Below are 18317 nucleotides of genomic sequence, written 5' to 3'. Positions count from 1 at the left end.
AATTAAGAACTTATTATAAACTTTTGGTCTCTGCTGTATTCTGATAAAAACTGTTTGCTGGGAAAGCTTTGGAAAAAACAGTGCGCATAGCAATACATTTGAATCAACCTTATGCCACTGTCAGCCACGCTTTCTGAGATGTCAGGTCTATATAACTTTGTATTATAGTGGATTTTTCCTTAGTTCCACCTCTATTCCCTAAACTGTAATTCCATTCAAAGATATATTTGCTTGTAAGCTAGCATGGATTAGAAATAACTGTAGGAGATTGCTTTTACAATATTACTGGTATTTACCTGGCAGAGAACAGATAAGGCTACTGCTACCATTATTGTAATTTTCCTGAAGATGCCCCTTTTTAATGATGAAAAGTGCATAAAGACTTTGGCTTTTTCTGTTTAAAATATTTGCCACCAGGTTCAAACCTTAAACTAGGTTTGTTAGATGTGGGATTTTTTTTTTTTTTTTCTTCACAGAATACATTTAAGGTGGAGCATGATGTGCCACAGAAAATGTTTCCTAGAGAAAAATCTGTCTCATGAGGGTGTGATTATTTGACCCAGGGAGACCATTAGGCTAGCACCACTAACCCACACTTGTGGTTTGTTTTTTCATTATGAAGTAGTCTAGGTATTACTTCCTGACCTTTCTTGATTGTCATTTTTATACATTAATCTCCTTTTATAATTAGTGAATTCCACTTCATCTTTTCTATAATATTCACACATTCCTTGAGTAAGAAATATGGCTCATGGAAACATGAATAAGACTTGGGCTTATTCCTATTAGCAATGAGCTGAACACTAAATGGAGACATGCTTTGCACACATTCTATCATTTCATATAACTATCTGGAACAAAATGGGTGATGACTTGGCAACCCTGTGGCTTACTAACTTGAACAAATCCGCATGTCTAATAAGTGTGAGGGCAAAATTTGTACCTATGTTTACTGGCCCCAGCTCTCCATTGTGCCATGCTGTCTTTCTTTAGGATCTATGGACTATAGGCCTTTGTGCCCTAAAAGCCTTATCAATAAATGAACCAGATGACATCTTTGAGGATTTTTTTGGCTTGTGTTGGAGGTAAAGTTTACAGAACTTGAATTTCAAAATAAAAATGGCTGCCATTTCCCTCATGACTAAATAAAAAATAAATTAATTAAAATTGGAAACGTCTTTGAGTTCTAGATTCTCAAAAAAGTAGCAAATACTATATAAACAAGTTGATAACAGGGATTTGAGAAGTTCCTTTCCTATGATATCAATGCATGCAGTATCCAATTCATACTGCATGCATTTGCCTAAAGTTGAAATTTAGTAGAATCTTCTGAATCACAAGATAGATATCAAACTTTATTCTTTATATTTTTAGTGTTAAGGTTTTTTTAATATTTAGTTTAATTTTTTAAAAACCAATTATTTACTAACAAGTGTGTGTGAAGGGATAGTATACATACTGAAGGAATAAAAGACACGTCCTCTTCTCAGTTTGCTTGTAATGATTAATAACACACCTGTGCAATATTTCTCAGTTAACTAAAATGATAATTATATAGTTCTGTTTCTAAAATTTTCTGGGCACATACAAGTAAAGAGATTATAAAAACACATTTGGAGAAAAAAGACACATGCAGGTATATTAAACTGTCTCATACATGTAGTTTTATTTTTGCATTTGTATTTAAAAAATATAAAATGCAAACTCAGTTTTATAATGACTTTGTCAATTAACTAATTTTACAATGTGTAATTTCATCACAAACTTTCCAAGTACTGCAAACACTAGTTATTTTTGATGCCCTTTCTGTTTTCTGCAAACTCCCATGTAAAATAAATAGCAGTGTATTCAACTCCATCATTCACCGGTACTCCTGCTTCTTATAAATAGAGAGAAAAAAGGAGCCCTAGAAAAGCCCATTTATTTTATGTAGCATGTATAATGATAAAGAGCATATCAAGATTTCTATTAAAATAGAAACACATTGAATGTTTGCCTGCAATGCTGACAGTATGCTCACAACTGTTAGTTCCAAAAAACATTGTGAAGAATTTTAATGATTTGAATTGTAAGAAATACATTAGCATTAACTAAGGTGGTGAAAAATCTCTAGCTCTAACTTGCAGACTTACCCCACCCACCCACCCACCCTTTTTTTTTTTTTTTCACTATTTCCTTTTCTTGCATTGGATTTTATCACATGGATGGGTAGAGCCATATGGGGAAATGTGAGATTGACTGGGTAGCAGCAACATAATATGAAGTGAATGGATCTAAGAGTCAAGATTTAACTAAATGAAATATTCTTAACTTTCATTTTTACTAAGAAAAGGAAATTAGATGGGAACAAATTTATCAATATTACTATTTAAAATTCTAATTATTAAGAATTGTAAGAAGAAAGATAGACTGTCAGAATTGTAGTGTGCTCTGCTGTCTTGCATGATGGTGGTAAAATAAAGCTGAAAACCCAGACACTAAGAAGCGGAAAGCTGAAGCAAAGAAAGACTGATGCCAGTGACAAGGCTGAGGACAAGAAGAGGGACAAAATACCCAAGAAAGCTGAAACTCTGTCTTAGTCTGAGGAATCTGCCAGTATTTCCCATCTAAGGAAATCCCTGTGCAAGAGGAAGAGCAGCAATTAATTCAAAGATTGAAAAGAAAAATGAAATGCTTCTTGCTACTGTTGCAAGTCAGTTGGTGGTAATAAGAATGGGGGCACCCAAGTGTTCAAACCTACCGATATGCCTAGTTATTACCCTACTGAAGATGTAGCTCAAAAGCCGTTGAGCCATTGAAAAAGCTCTTTATCACCATGTGAGAAAACTTAGAGATAGTGTCACTTCTAGACCATCTCCACTGGTCACCACAGAAGCAAAAATGTGACTTTGTAATTGGATCTCTGGTCGTCAGTTTAGTTTCTCTATGCTGCTCACACTCGAAAAATTGTCATTGCCACCTCGACAAAAATTGATGCAAAAATCCCTATCACGTTGATGTCTACTTCAAAAGGAAGCTGCATAAGCCCAGCTACCAAGATGAAATTTTGGACACAAAGAAAGGAATAACAGGTTACAGAGCCTTGCACAATCTAGCAGAAAGCTTTGGACTCTTAATGTATGCCAATATTCAAGTCTGCTCTCAGCTCTGTAAATATCTGTGTTCAATATTTTCTCTCACAAATGGAAATAATCCTTACAAATTGGTGCTCTAAATTTCTAATAAAGAACACTAATTAAAATAACTGAAACATTGGAGTTCCCACTGTGGTACAGTGGGTTAAGGATCTGGTATAGGTCACTACTTCAGCATAGATTTGATTCCTGGCCCAGAAACTTCCATATGCCCTGGGTGTGGCCAATAAATAAATAAATAAATAAATAAATAAATAAATAAATAAATAACAAACATTAAAAATATAGTATTGTTTTTAAAATCATTCATATTCACATGCTCTCAGTTCAATTATTTTATCCTGAGATATTGGAATATAGAGAAAGTTTACATTTGACCAAAAATAAAATTTTCATGATAGTCAATTCTTAAAAATCTTTTCTTTAAAATTAAATGACATTTTTGCCATTGACAAGTTTGAGTCCATATGCAAACTTTAAGTAACATGTAATGAAAAATGAAGTAACTACTCAACACAAATAATAACAGTATTACTTTTTCCCAGAAATAAAAGTGAGGTTTTAAAAAAACACAGTCATAATGCTATTGATTACATAACATTTTCATGCACCTAGATTTTTCTATCATGTATGAAATGATGTGAATGTGATGATTAACGATTTTAAAAGACATTGATTCCATTTATAAAAATAAGAATAGACACTAGTAAATAGAATGCTCCATGTATGAGAATATTTTATGTTATTTAATAAATATTAAGTTTTTCTGGTTTGGAGGAAAAATCTAGATTCCATAGAAAATAGATATAATTATTTAAGAAAAAGAGTAACGCCAGGCTAACGGATGACTCTGAAGAAGAGATGCCTGCTTGATATGTAGGAAATTATTGGAGCTAACATAGGGTAAGTTTATTTGTTTTACAGTTTTAAAAACTAACAACCCTGTATAAAACTTTCAGGAAAATTGATAACCAATGATTCAACCACCAGAAAAGTGATTCATTCCTCAAAGACATCCACTGAAATATTTTGTAGCACTTAGGATTCATCAAAGTGTAGCATTTGTGATATGGGAAAATAGCCTTCAATAATAACTCTTCCCTTAAAATGGTGGCAATTGCCAAGAGCCTAATATAATTTGGCAAAAAGTGCCTTGTGTACTTCATTCAAGAGCTGATTTAATCTTATTACAAAAACAATAATGGTTTTATTGAACTCCTATCTAGTCTCTATTGGTCTAGTCATGTAGATGGAAAATCACTTCCCCTTTTTGTTCTTTTAACCTAAGATGCTTTGGAAAAGGAAATGAAAGTTATCAAGATAATGTAGCTGATTCTAACAACAAGAAAGCTTTGAAGTTAAAGTAGATTAGTTTGGGAATGCCAATGTGGCTTCCATGGAGTGCTCAGATGCTCTGTGCCAGTTATAATGAGGGCACACTTCTTCCAAAGATGAGAAAATAGTATTTGTTTCATAATATCTTTAACATCTCCAGCAAGCTACCTTCTCTACACAATTGTATATTCATATAGCACCACTGCTTCACATAAGAATAGTTGTACACACCTATTTAAGAGATTGACAAGCCAAATATAAGTAGCTTTGGTGAATATTTACACTCTCAAAGAAAGCATTTATTTATATATATATATATATAATGCATACCTAACTGAAAAATTTTGGAGACATAGTTAAATTTAGAAATTAAACTCCAAGGGAGGTTGTTTTTGGATTCACTGAGCGGTTATTCCTTAGTTATCTCTATGCAGTAAGAGGGAGTTAAAGAATAACTGATTAATAGAAACGATCAGAGTGAGCTTAGATGCCTTTTCAGACAATCTCAATCCCAAGGGTTGTCTTGCTAATCTCACAACTTCAGTCACAAAACTGGCTCTGTCTCTGGAACAAATCTGGCTCTTAGGTTGGGAAAAAAATCATTTCTCAGCATCAGATATCCTTATTTTTGTTTGAGATATGCAGTTCCTATAACTAGGCTTAAGAGTTCTTGAAGTTCACATCTTATGTTCCATCTTTCAGTAACTCAGCACTTGGAGCACAAAAATACCCAGTGTCGTGGACCCTCTGTGAAACTATTTCTCTCGCTGATGTGATGCTCTTAGTGTTTAGAGGCATGGTTTTAAATCTTAGTCCTTGTGACTGGATTCTTGTTACTCATCCTGGATCTCTACCGATTCCAACAAGGTCCCTGCTTCGAATTTTGCCCTTTATTTTTTTAAGAAATTCATTGGCTTTTATCATTGAATAAACAAAATATGATTAACCACCTAAAATTTATTTACTGCATACTCAATAGGTTCCAGTAACTGTGTTGAAGGTAGAGATATAGTAGCAAATAAAACACTTTTTAAAATTTATCTCCCTGAGGGCTATAAGCTAGTGGGAAGCTGGCACTAAATTTGCACTCTGAATGGTGATAGGTATTGCAAAGGGTCACAACAGAGAGCTATGGAAGTATAGTCCATGTACCTAACCTGGTCTGGGTGATCCAGGAATGGCTTCTCATAAAAGGATACATGACCAGAGATAAGAATTAGCAAAGTAGGAGTTCCTGTCATGGCTCAACAGTAATGAACCCAACTAGGATTCATAAGGACGGGGGGCTCAATCCCTGGCCTTGCTCAGTGGGTTAAAGGATCTGGCATTGCCATGAGCTGTGGTGTAGGTCACAGACATTGCTAGGATCTGGCATTGCTGCGGCTGAGGCCTAGGCCAGCAGCTACAGCTCCAATTCGACCCCTAGCCTAGGAATGTCCATATACTGTGGGCGCGGCCCTAAAAAAGATTTAAGAAAAAAAGAAGAATTAGCAAAGTAAACATGGGTAGAATATTTAAGCATAAGGGATCACCTATATGAAGACCTAGAAACATAAAATGGTGGTAGATTAGGGAAAATAAAAATCCTGATGTCTGGACTATAAATGGGATTGCACCTGCCTGAATTTTTTCCAGCTTCCCTGGACTTGATGTGATTACCTGCCCTGCCTTATTTCCAGTTGTGGCCACTCCATTTATTTTTATTACATTGATCTCTGAGGCCATGATCTGGATATAAGGTAACTTTAAGGGTAATTATCAGAGAAGCAGGAGTCAAAACAGTGTGGTAAGAGTAAGATGGATTAGATCAATGAATTAGATGTGGTGTAGGATTCATTCCATGGAAGACTTAGCAGTGAATGCTTCACTGCAAGGAACAGAGTGGGGAATGATGAGGGTTGAAGAGAGCTTAGCAATGGTGATATTAAGCACTGTTCAGCTGAAGCAATTAGAGAAAGTGACAGGTTAATAGGTTACTGTTTGTTTCTAATTTAATATTAACATGTCTCTTTAGGAAAAAAAGTTGGGACTATTATTAAGATGTTGGGCTTGATCAAATAATCTTGTTTCGACACTTTTGATCGTGATATTTAGATTAATATTTACTTTGTGCATATTATCAGTGACAACAATTTGACTCAATTTTTATGAATCTTCCCTTGTTAACAGAATGAGGCACAAAACAAGTGCATACTGTCACTCCATGCTTGTGCACTTAAGTTTTCCAAATCTGCGGAGAAATCAGTATAGGAAACAAACGTGGAATTGCTATTTTAAATTCTCTCTAGGATGACCAAGGGTGGGACAGAGGATGCTGCCTGGGGCAGATGGGAGCTCCAAAGCAATGGTGTGATTCAAATTGCTGACCTGAACAGAAAGATTTGGGGCAGGCTAGAAGAGGAGTCAGATAAGGAAGGGAAGTGATTTCGTCTCTGCCCATAGCCCAGATCTCATCTTGACAATTTCTAAGGCAATTTTAATATGCGTGATCTTTTTAGCTAGGTGCAGACCTATCCCACATTTGAATAGATACAACTTAAGTCTTTTTCTAATTAAAAGGCTGAAGAGTGAGCATAAGGATCAAATTTAGGAATACTGGAGAATTTACCAAAGCATTTTCACAAACCTGAATCGATCTGGGCCTACTTGGCCTTAAGGCTATTGTATTTAAAAACTTTCATATCTGAGAGAAACAGAGACACACAGCTTCAAACATCTTGAAGGAGTAGCAAGGAGAGGTATGAGGCAGCCTCTAAAATGACCCCTACTGATCCCTGCCCCCTGCTGTGCATGCACTTTTGTAATAAATTCCCTCTGAGAATGGCAGTATGGGTAGACCTAGCAACTCACTTCTAACAAAAAGAACATTGCACAAATGTTTCTTGTAAGACTAAACATGCAATTAGCCAGCAGTTGCACCACTAGGCATTTATCCCCCCCAAATAAGAACATAGGATCATGCAAAAACCTAGCCTGGATATCCTTCAGTGGGTTGATGATTAAACAGTGTCACATACCTAACATGGAATACAAGTCAGCAATAAAAGGAACAAATTACTGATACACACAACTCGATGAATCTACAGATAATTTTGCTGAGTGAAAAATCAGTCCCAAAAGTCTGCATACTGAATGATTCCATTTATATAAGAATTTTTAAATGACACAGTTACAGAAATGTAGAACAGATTAGTGGATGTTAGTGTTTAGAAGCAGAATACAATGGAGAGAAAGAAGTGGGCTTGCTTATAAAAGAGCAAAATGAGTGATAATTGTGTAAATGAAGCTGTTCAGCATCTTGCTATAGTGAGGGCTACACAAACATGTGGTAAAAATGTGTGGAATTAGACTTAACTGAAGACACAACAAAGTAAATGTGAAACTGGAGAAATCTGATTAAGATTGATGGATTATATCAATGTCAATATCCAGGAGTTGATATTTTACTGGAGTTTTGCAAGGTGTTACCATTGGAGAGAAACTGAATGAAGTGTACAGGGGATCTCTCTGTATTATTTCCTAAAACTACATATGACTCCATAGTCATCTCAATTTTAAAAATTCCATAAAAGACTAATGAGGTGTCATTTATAAAATTAGCTTGCAAAAAGACCTTATCTCTCTCTCTCTGTTTCTTGCTGTCTCCCTTTATCTCTCTTTCATAGCCCGTCTGAAAGAGACCAGTTACTGCTGGGGGACACCAGTTACTGCTACGTTGTGAGTAGCCCTATGAGAAGTCCCATACATTAAAAATTGGCATCTCCAGCCAATAGCCAGAATGAGCTTGAGTCCCATGAATGGCTACATGAGTCACCTTAGAAATGGATCTTCAGAGGTTTGCCCACAAACATGCAAATGATATTAAGAACAGATGCTCTTCCCCTGTCAAGTCTTGGAGTGACAGAAGCCCATGCCCCATGTCTCAGCACAGCTCTCTGAGAGATCCCAATCAGAGGAACCCCAATAAGCCAAGCTAGATTCGTGACCATAGAAATAGTGAAATAATAAACGTCTGCTGTTGGATAATTTACAGTTGCCAAAATATGGAAGCAAACTAAATATACATTAACTGATGAATGTTTAAAGAAGATATGTAATATATATGCAGTGTAATATTACTCAGCCATAGAGAAGAATGACAATTTGCCATCTGCAGCAATGTGGATGGACTTGGAGAGCATTATGTTAAGTGAAATAAGACAGACAGGGAAAGAAAAATACTTATGATATCACTTATATGTAAAAACAGTGAAAGATGAGCAATCCTGAGAAAGAAAAATGGAGCTGGAGGAATAAGCCTCAAAAATACTATACTACAAAGCTATAGTCATCAAAAGAGTATGGCACTAGCATGAAAACATAAATATAGATCACTGGAACAGGAAATAAACCCAAAGGCCTATGGTCAATTAATCTATGACAAAGGAGGTAAGAATATACAATGGAGAAAAGATAGTCTCTTCAATAAGTGGTGCTGGGAAAACTGGACAGCCACATGCAAAAGAATAAAATTAGAACATTCTATAACACCATACACAAAAATAAACTCAAAATGAATCAAAGACCTAAATGTTAAGACTGGATACTATAAAACTCTGAGAGGAAAACATAGGCTGAATACTCTGTGACATAAACCACAGCAGTACCTTCTCAAATCCATCTCTTAGAGTAATGACAATAAAAACAAAAATAAACAAACTAAACTTAATTAAATTTAAAAATTTTTGCATAGCAAAGGAAACCATAAACAAAACAAAACAACAAACCACAGAATGGGAGAAAATATTTCCAAATGAAGCAACTGACAAGTGATTAATCTCCAAAATGTACAAACACCTCCTGCAGCTCATTATCAAAAAAATAAAAACCTAATTAAAAATTGGGCAGAAGATCTAAATAGACATTTCTCCAAAGAAGATATACAGATGGCCAAAAAAAAACACATGAAAAGATGCTCAACATCACTAATTATTAGAAAAATGCAAATCAAAACTACTATGAGATACTACCTTATACCAGCCAGAATGGCCAGCATCAAAAAGTCTACAAATAAATACTGGAGAGGATGTGGAGAAAAGGGAACACTCTTACACTGTTGCTGGGAATGTACATTGATGCAACCACTATGGAAAACAGTATAGAGGTTCCCCAAATAACCAAAAAAATAGAACTACCACATGATCTAGCGATCTCACTCCTACGCATCTATCCAGAGAAAACTGTAATTAGAAAAGATACATACACCCCAAAGTTCATTGCAGAACTATTTACAATATCCAATATATGGAAGCAAACTTAAATGTCCATCAACAGAAGAATGGATAAAGAAGATGTGGTACATATACACAATGGAATATTACTCAGCCATAAAAAAAGAATGAAATAATGCTGTTTGCAGCAACATCATTGGACCTAGAAACTATTATACTATGTCAAGTTAGGCAGTGAAAGACAAACATCATATGCTCAAGCTGCTTCTGTGATCCAGGGCCAATCTCTGGTCCAGAGCAGTGAATTAAGGATCCACATTCAACTCCTGGCCTGGGAACTTCCATATGCCATGGGATGGTCAAAAAAGAAAAAAATTTAAAAAAAAGTAAACAAACAATCCATGGGATGTGTCTTCACTCTGGCCCTCCTCCACCCTGCTCTTAGCTTACAAGGCTGACCAGCATGAATTCCCTGCTCTCTGTTTTTTGCTGGGTGAGGCCAATGAGAATGTCTCAAGAGCCCAGAGTGAATAAGAGCAGCGAGGTTATGTTTGTCTCTCCTGGCTCCTTCCCTGTAGAGTCGTCTTGAATAAGCTATCTGGATGTATCCCTTGACAGAGGATTTTCGCCCTCCTAAAGCTGCCTGAAGTCCTGGACTCTGGACTCTTCCTCTTCCCTTCAGGTCCAGGAGTGAAGAGCATCTGTGAGGCTGTTATCACTGAGTTGGTGAACTATCTATCCCTTGTGGCTCCTCTACACTCCAAACATACCTCTGTACATAGTCCTTGGCAAATTATCCCATTTTGACAATGTCATCTGCTTCTTGATGAGACTCAGTGGTTTTTCCATCTTATTCCTCTTTTTCCTCCCTCACACCATTTTTCTCTCTTTGGGTACTTTCCTTTCATCAAGAGAAAAATTTCCCTTCTTTCTTTTTTTTTCTGGATTTACCTTGCTGCTCTTTCTAATGTTGATCAATTTGACCTTTCTAATTCTCTTTCAGGGCTCAGAACTGGGCACCACCAAGATTATTGCTTAGAAGGCAGAAATTGGCAAGCAGTTGCAAGGATGTTATTGTTTTAGTCCCAGAGCCATCATTTAAAGTTGTGCAGTTTTTGTATGGCAGAAAAATCTTCAGACAGAGGGAGCAAAGGAGGTTTGAAATCCATGCTACACTACGCTCTACCTCGTAGGCCTTGGAGCAGGGCAGCAGCTAACTTATGAAAGTGGTACATGAGTTTTCTTCTAAAAGCAACTTCTGCCGGTAAGTGTGCTCCCAAAGGGGTACCTCTGCTGCCCAAAGAAGACTCTCTTTCTGAATAACACCAAGAACATTCTATGCTCTCTGAAACTGTTTTGTCATATTAAGTTATCATTTAAAATATACTGAAGATATGAAAGAAAAGTTTGTGGATCAGGTGTGTGATTTTTTTTAGGAATAGAAAGCTAAAGAGGACATTTGTACTCTACTTAGGTAAAAATAACCATCATGTTTCCTTTTAGTTGGCAATTTTTCCTTTATTTGTAATATCCGTGTATTCATCATCTATCAGATTTCTGTAGCCTATTGAATGACAGCCAACATGATTGGGCTTCAATGAAAACATGAAATTAGGTCATAACATAAGATATTTTTATCTAAGATTCACCAAAGCTCTATGTGTTTAGCTATCCTCTCAGCCGAATAATGTACCCTCACAATTTATCAGTTGAATGAAATTCGAACACAAGTGACAAACACACACAAGCTAAGCATGCACATAGAATGTCATCTTTGAAAAGTGTTATGGAGTCTGGATAAAAGCTGATCTGTGAATTATCCAGAAACAACATCTCTCACTCCTTCATTCACTCATTCACAGCATGGTCTCTTTTATTTCTTAGGGGATTTTTCGTTTTGAGGTTCCTGAGTCTGCATGCTTTACTGTTTTTTTGTTGTTGTTGTTCTGTACTGAGTCTGGAGTGCAGGGAGTGATGACAGACATTCTCTGGGAAGCTTGTTTCCACAAAAGGTGTTTCTAAAGTTCCCCTGTGACATGTCTCTCTCAGTGGCGCTAAACCTTTCCCTGTGTCACCTAACCAAATATACCGTGAAGGTTCTGGGCAATGATTAAATTTGGTGTGACTGTGTGACGATTAAAATGGATCCATTTCAGTTTTCCTTGAGTTTAAAATACAGCACAGTTTTACTTTTACTGTTTTCTGCATAAACATTTAATTTCTTAAAGTTCTAAATGTTCACATTCTCATTAAAAAATTTACTTTCATATCTCTGCTGTGTTGATATAAAAATACTGAGGTATGGAAAAATCATTTTACTCTATGATATGTATTATTTGAAATATCTGACCTGTAAAGTATGTAATGAGAAGATGCCTTGTTTATATTTTATTGTATTTTAAATAACACTTTATTAAAAAATAAATATAAATGGGAAATGAGGCAGTCATCGAGAGTAAGATGTTTCTCAAAGAAAATAATAAGGCACCTTCAGAATGTGGTTTTATTTTCCCAAATTAAAGAAACATATTCTCTCCAATAAGCATTTAGCTTTTCTAAATAAAATAATGTAGTAGACAGAAAAAGAAAACATTTTGTACACAGAGAGCATTCACTATTTTTATGGGCATTTACTTATAAATATATGCAAGCATTCTTTTTTCCTATATTTTCTACTCGTTGGCCAATTGCAAACTGATCACTTACAATTGTACTTGAGTGCTTAGTGACCAGAAAATCTACAAATGCTGCTGCTGCCAGAGAAACTGAAAAGTCCGCAAGCAGATTGAAGGAAATACTACAGGCAAAAATTAGGCATCATTAGTTACCCTTGCTAATATTGCAGAAAATTGGAATGCTTGCCTCACTGAGAATTGGAAAACATTTCTGAAGTTTATTTAGAGCAGATGACAAGGCTTTTATGTATACATAGATATCATGATTTTGTGACATCGTGTTGTTATACTTTGTAACAATGTTTTAAGAGACAAAAATCTTAGGGCATAAATGCCGGAATTTATTACCAGCCCTAATTCCACTATTTCTTTACTAATACCGTTGTCATATTGATATTTTAGGCTGTCACAAAATTATGTCACATTTAAGATCTTTTTTCTGAACTTTTCCTTACCAAGTCATCAATAAACCATTAGGCAGTCAGAGTTTTCTCTGTAGGCTGACTAAACTTAGTATCACATTTTAAGATTTGGGGGAAAACATATTTATTGAACATGTACTATGTTTAATAGCATTATTTTAGATATAAAGAATTACAAAATAAATTAGAGGAAGTATATTATCTTGTGAGGCAGACATACATATCGATAACCAGAATACAAGTCAGAATGTTCTAAATATTTTGATGGAAGTAAAGGCATGCTAACAACATTAAGAGAACAATTATTGTGTGTTGCCTCATATATATCCTTAGTTTTTGTAGGTTTTATTTTTTGCCGTGTAATGACCTCCCTCTGTCTCAGACCTCCTTCTCTTTTTCTGTATATGAGAATGAACAAGTGAGAGAGAGAGAAGTACTGTGAGGCAAAATAAATGTTCTTTTACAATGAATGTGTGTCTGTGTATGTTTATTATATTTGTTTGGGGGGAGACCACAGTTGAGTCTTCCTATGTATTATATTTTTTCTCTCTCATGTCACTAGTGGCTATGTATACTTCTTGATATTTTCAGTGTTTACGCTTACAGATGACCTTACTGTCAATATCTCTGTCAAGTACATTTCCTCAACACCTGTTATAAAATGCTACAGGCTTCCATGCACATGTGACACCATATTGGAATGATCCAGTTCATTTGACATAATGCAAATAGGTAGAGTACATGTTGCCTAACATATTTAAGCACCATTATATTTTGATCAAGGGAGACTTTGGGAAGATTTTGGATGGCATAACATATAAAGATTCTTTCAGCATGCTTATTATTGAAATCAATCAACCAGAGGTACTATTGGGAAACATGCCCTTCTTGGTTAAAGATAATGCTGAGACATATGATAAAAGATGTGTAATTAAATTAGGGCTTTCACATAACCATCACACCTCTATCCATAAATATAAGTGGGTAGGCATTTTATTTTGTAAAATATGTGGATTTTTGGTTTACTTTGAACCTTTCCTGAAGAGTTTTTGATTCATAAGTTCCTCTAAAGAAATAAAAATGGGCACGTTGTAGACATTCAGCTGTAATTTTCATCTTTGAAGCATGTCCTACATAGAGAGGAACCATGCAGTATTTTGCACCATTAGGATGGAACTGATAAAAAGTTCTATCAATCATTGATTACTTATGCTGTTAGTATGGAACAAAATCAGCAAAATATAGAATAGAAATGGTTTAATATTAATTAAAATATTTCATTTATGCAATAACAATGTTTTAGATGCCTACTACATGCACAGCCTTTTTATCACATACATACAACCACACAAACACATATACAGACATACACATCTACCAAGATTTTTCTCCCAGTTCAGGCACAAAATGGTAACCAGAATTAGGACACAATTATTTGGGAATAAAAAGCTAAAAACAAAACAACACTGCAAAAAGTTTTTTTTTTCCTTTTAGGACTGTAATTGCAAAGGAATCCAGGAGACAGGTAAGATGCTTGGGTTCATAGAAATAGGCACAGAAGGTAGAGATACCTTCCTAGGGCAAGTACTGAGAATCAGAATGACAGGTATATGCATGTCTATTTCTGTGCAGGCTACTAAGACAAGTACTTAGAATACTATTACTTTCACTATTACTGAAATTAATTAGTATTGCCACCACCATCCTTAATAAAGACCATATGACAAACATGTGCTTCACTATAAACATTACATATGTTCTGAGCTTAGGTCCATGATGTTTTTACTTCTATAAAAAAAGATATATGTATTCCATTATGGTAGTGTAAGTGTCTGAGTTGTGTGACTAAACTTATTTTATAGTATTCGCTTCTTCCTGAAATAGCCCGAGTTTTACTTAGTGTTGCTAAAACTGAAGACTTCAGTTTGTAATATGTTACTTTCCATTTTTCATTTTAAAATCAAATTTTAAAGCCTACTGCACATTGTTTTACAAAGATTTTCACCTGTATAAGTTATTGCATAAATTATAGGTTTCTGATATGAAGAATTTATTAATTTTTTTAATTTGCAGAAGTCAACCCAACTAAATGGTCATTATACATTACCTAAATATTTATAGTAAATGTTGTCTTTCCATTGAGTGATTATCAGGAAAGGAAAGCTGACATCTCCTGGAAATGCATAGCTCCACTGTAATATGACATACTCTCTGAGCATGGGTAGTCTTAGTTCTTTTTAGTCTTTGAGACTTAACAAAAATGCAGGCATGACTATAATACATGTCAAATAACAAATTGAGTAGGAAGAAACATAAATAATATGGATTCATAAGCTGCACTGCTATCGTTGTTTATACACAGGGCTTAGACTTGATGAGGTGGCACGGGATGATGCAAATGGCATAACAAATCTCTATTAATTGGGAAAGATTCTCAAAGGATGTAGATTTTAAATTCCTCTCTAAAGGAGCTGAGTAAGAATGTTGAAGAAGAGACTCTTCCAGATATATAGCTTGTTTCCACACAGAAGTAAGAGAAATTTAGTTATGTTGGACAGAAAATTTACTTTGGGAGCTTTGTGGGAGGCCCTGATGCCTGCAAGTAAAATTGCCATGTACATGCTGTGACTAGCAATGATTAAGTTAGGGTCTGGGAAACTGAATGGCTGTTGTGATGGCAACTTTATTTAAGAGGCGCAATTTGAGATGGAAATCCCAATGAGATTATGATAATACGATCAGGTGATAACAGTGTTAATATACACATATACAACTTATTTAGATATATATAAATCTCCGTTTATACAGTTTTTCTTTTTTGCTTTTAATTTTCACAAAAATCTGTGTTTAAGGCAATTGTTAAGAAATATTAAAAGATAAATAGATATGAAATAACATGTAAAGATTCAGAAATATCGAATGGCGAAGGGAACAGAATCCAGATTTTTTGATATCTGGTCCAAGGCTCTTTTGGAGAGAAAATAGCAATGCTTGCTAATGAAGCAGCTGGGTAAGATGACTTTTCTAAGGTTGATGATTCATTTATTACTGTATAATGTGATTATCAATCAAAGATGTCTTGCTATCTTCTTGATAATTCAAATTTGTCTACTGAGAAATTTGACTAGAAGAAAACAAGGCCATCTTCATTATTTTTGGAAGAAAAACTTGGGAAAATTATCAAACTCTTTACTTCCTGAAGTTGATTTGCTTACTGGTGCAAGAACTTTTGCCAATGTGCACATTGCATGAGTTTTCACCTAGAAAAGCCTGCTAAACAGTGTAATGATGACCTAATTGTGCAAAAGGCATTGATGGCCATGGGAAATTTTCCCGCATGAAGACTGGAGAATCAGACCCAAGATCTTGGGTACATGGACTTTAATTGGCTGGAGACTTTAGCTCATGAAAGGTGAAGAAATTCAGATGACTTTAGAGTTTCAAGTAAACACATTACCATTTCAAGTGAATTAATAAGGTATGGCTTGAGTCGTAGTTAAATATGTGGTCACTTGAGACTGTATGTAGCTTTATTGGATGTAATAGAGGAGACTCTTGTTGAAAATATGTTAACCAACAGTTCCTCCCCAGGGCAGTTTTACTTTTATTTTTAGTCTTAAGTTTCTCATCAGAAAACTGGTAACTACTCTTTTAAACTCATCCATTCAAGAGAATGCTGCTCTTACTGATTAGGATGGTTGCATAGAGAGGAGATTGTTGTCTATTCTGAGGGTGAGCTAGTCCAGCCTTGAAATATTTGGTGTAGCAAGAACATTATATGGTTTATGGGCTCATTCTAATGGTATGCAGCCCCTTCTCTCATTTTCCAAGGATAGTTTCACCATTAAAGAAACAGTTCGCAAGTACCAAATTAAAAGAAGTTGACTTGAATCTACAGTGCATATAAACTGTTTTGGTTTCCAACTATGAATGTTCAAATGGCTAAGAATCAAGTTTAATTTGATAATTGGTAGAGGAAGTGCATATTTAGGGCTATCTCCCACTACTTAGACCTTTAATTCAGTAAATATCATCTGCACATTCTGGCAGATGCTATCTGCAACGATGCCCAAATAAGAAAAATTCCCCTCGTCAGTCACACATTTACTAAATGATATTATGGCAGTTGAAGGGTTCTTAGTACGAATTCACCTCAAGAAGCCAAAATAAGGCTGACATTTTGTGCGGAGAAATAGAAAATGAACTAATTATTCAGCATGGAATGACCAAAAATATTGCTAAAGCATGTCTTGCAAATCCAGTTTGTAATAGGGTGTATTGTTCATTATAAAAGATTACTGTTCTAACTTTTCCAGAGTTGTATAAGTTTGAGGATACTTGTGTTCACAATCACAGCCCTTCTGTTGTCCACTATGAGTTTAATTCTATGCTACTCTTGGAACTTTGCATTTTATCATGAAGTAATCAGTTAATAATTTATATTTCAGTTCATTGGATCCAAAACCCATGTTTTACTGATTATAGAAGCAATATTCAGGAGAAATAGAAGATAGGGAAATAGAATCCAAGCTGAACAAAAGACAATAATAAGATGTATAAACAATAGGATTTTTAAAAAATTCTGGAATATCCATCTCATTGATATTTCTGTGATGACTCATAGATGCTTGCATGTCCTAATGCACAAAGCTGTTTATTTCATACCAAAGTATGAGCTACAGATGATTTTTCAAGTTTTTTTTTTTTTTTTTCTGCTAGACATTTAACAAAACCTGGTCACAAATAAGCTTTGGAGAAGAATATTTTTCTTATTGGTGATTCAGATTGAATCTGAAGAAACAAAGGGTAATTTATAACTTTAATTTACTAAAAGCATGTGAATTGAATATTCTAGGATTCAATAACGGTACTGTGATGCTTAACTCCAGCTGTATCTTTCTTTGTGCATGGTGATTAAAAAAGGCAAATTTGCTTACATCTTTCCTTGCTGACACTGAGGTCATTGCTTTATGGGTTTGGTTTCATTTGCTCATCCATAGTAATTTCTATTTTTGGCTACTCTTGCAAAAAAATAAGATGCCCTGGATCAAAATAGATATTCTCATAGTGCAATTATAGCACCAGGCAAAAGCTACTGTATATGAAATAAAAAAAGAAGAAAAGTAATATGGCCAGTTTTATCATAAAACATAACCAATAACTTTATGATATTTAACTTGGAAAAAAATTCCACATTCTGCTCTTTGTTACCACAAAAAAAAAAAAATGCCTTCATAATGGTCATTCTTTGACATGAGTCTTTATAAAAGAAATAATTTATTTCTTTACCTGTAACTGAAATAATGGCTAAATCATTTTTTAAAAAGTCTAGTAGCTCCTTCAGAGTAAATCTTCCGCAACTTGCTACAGTGCTAATCATAAGCATGTTATACAGTAAGTTAGCCCGAAGCTAAGTTAAGCAGGCAGATTAGGACTGTAATATAGTATCAGGACTCATAAATCAAGCGTGCTTGCAGATTTCCTTTCACTTACTGCTCCTTCTTACAGTTCAGACAAGTCATAATTACACATCAGTAGGCA

General features: G+C 35.0%; 1 long non-coding RNA gene across 2 annotated transcripts in view; it reads right to left on the bottom strand.

Moving 5' to 3' along the window:
- Positions 1-18317, bottom strand: part of LOC106506175 (uncharacterized) — a 239391-nt gene that overhangs the window by 200269 nt on the left and 20805 nt on the right. The gene's annotated exons all lie outside the window — the stretch shown is intronic.

This window comes from Sus scrofa, chromosome 15 (assembly GCF_054392235.1).
Source record: "Sus scrofa isolate SSC_HxYL_T2T_F1_AM1 chromosome 15, Sscrofa_HxYL_maternal_Yorkshire_Landrace_v2.0, whole genome shotgun sequence".
Lineage (NCBI taxonomy): Eukaryota > Metazoa > Chordata > Mammalia > Artiodactyla > Suidae > Sus > Sus scrofa.
This window is presented reverse-complemented; position numbering and strand designations above follow the sequence as displayed.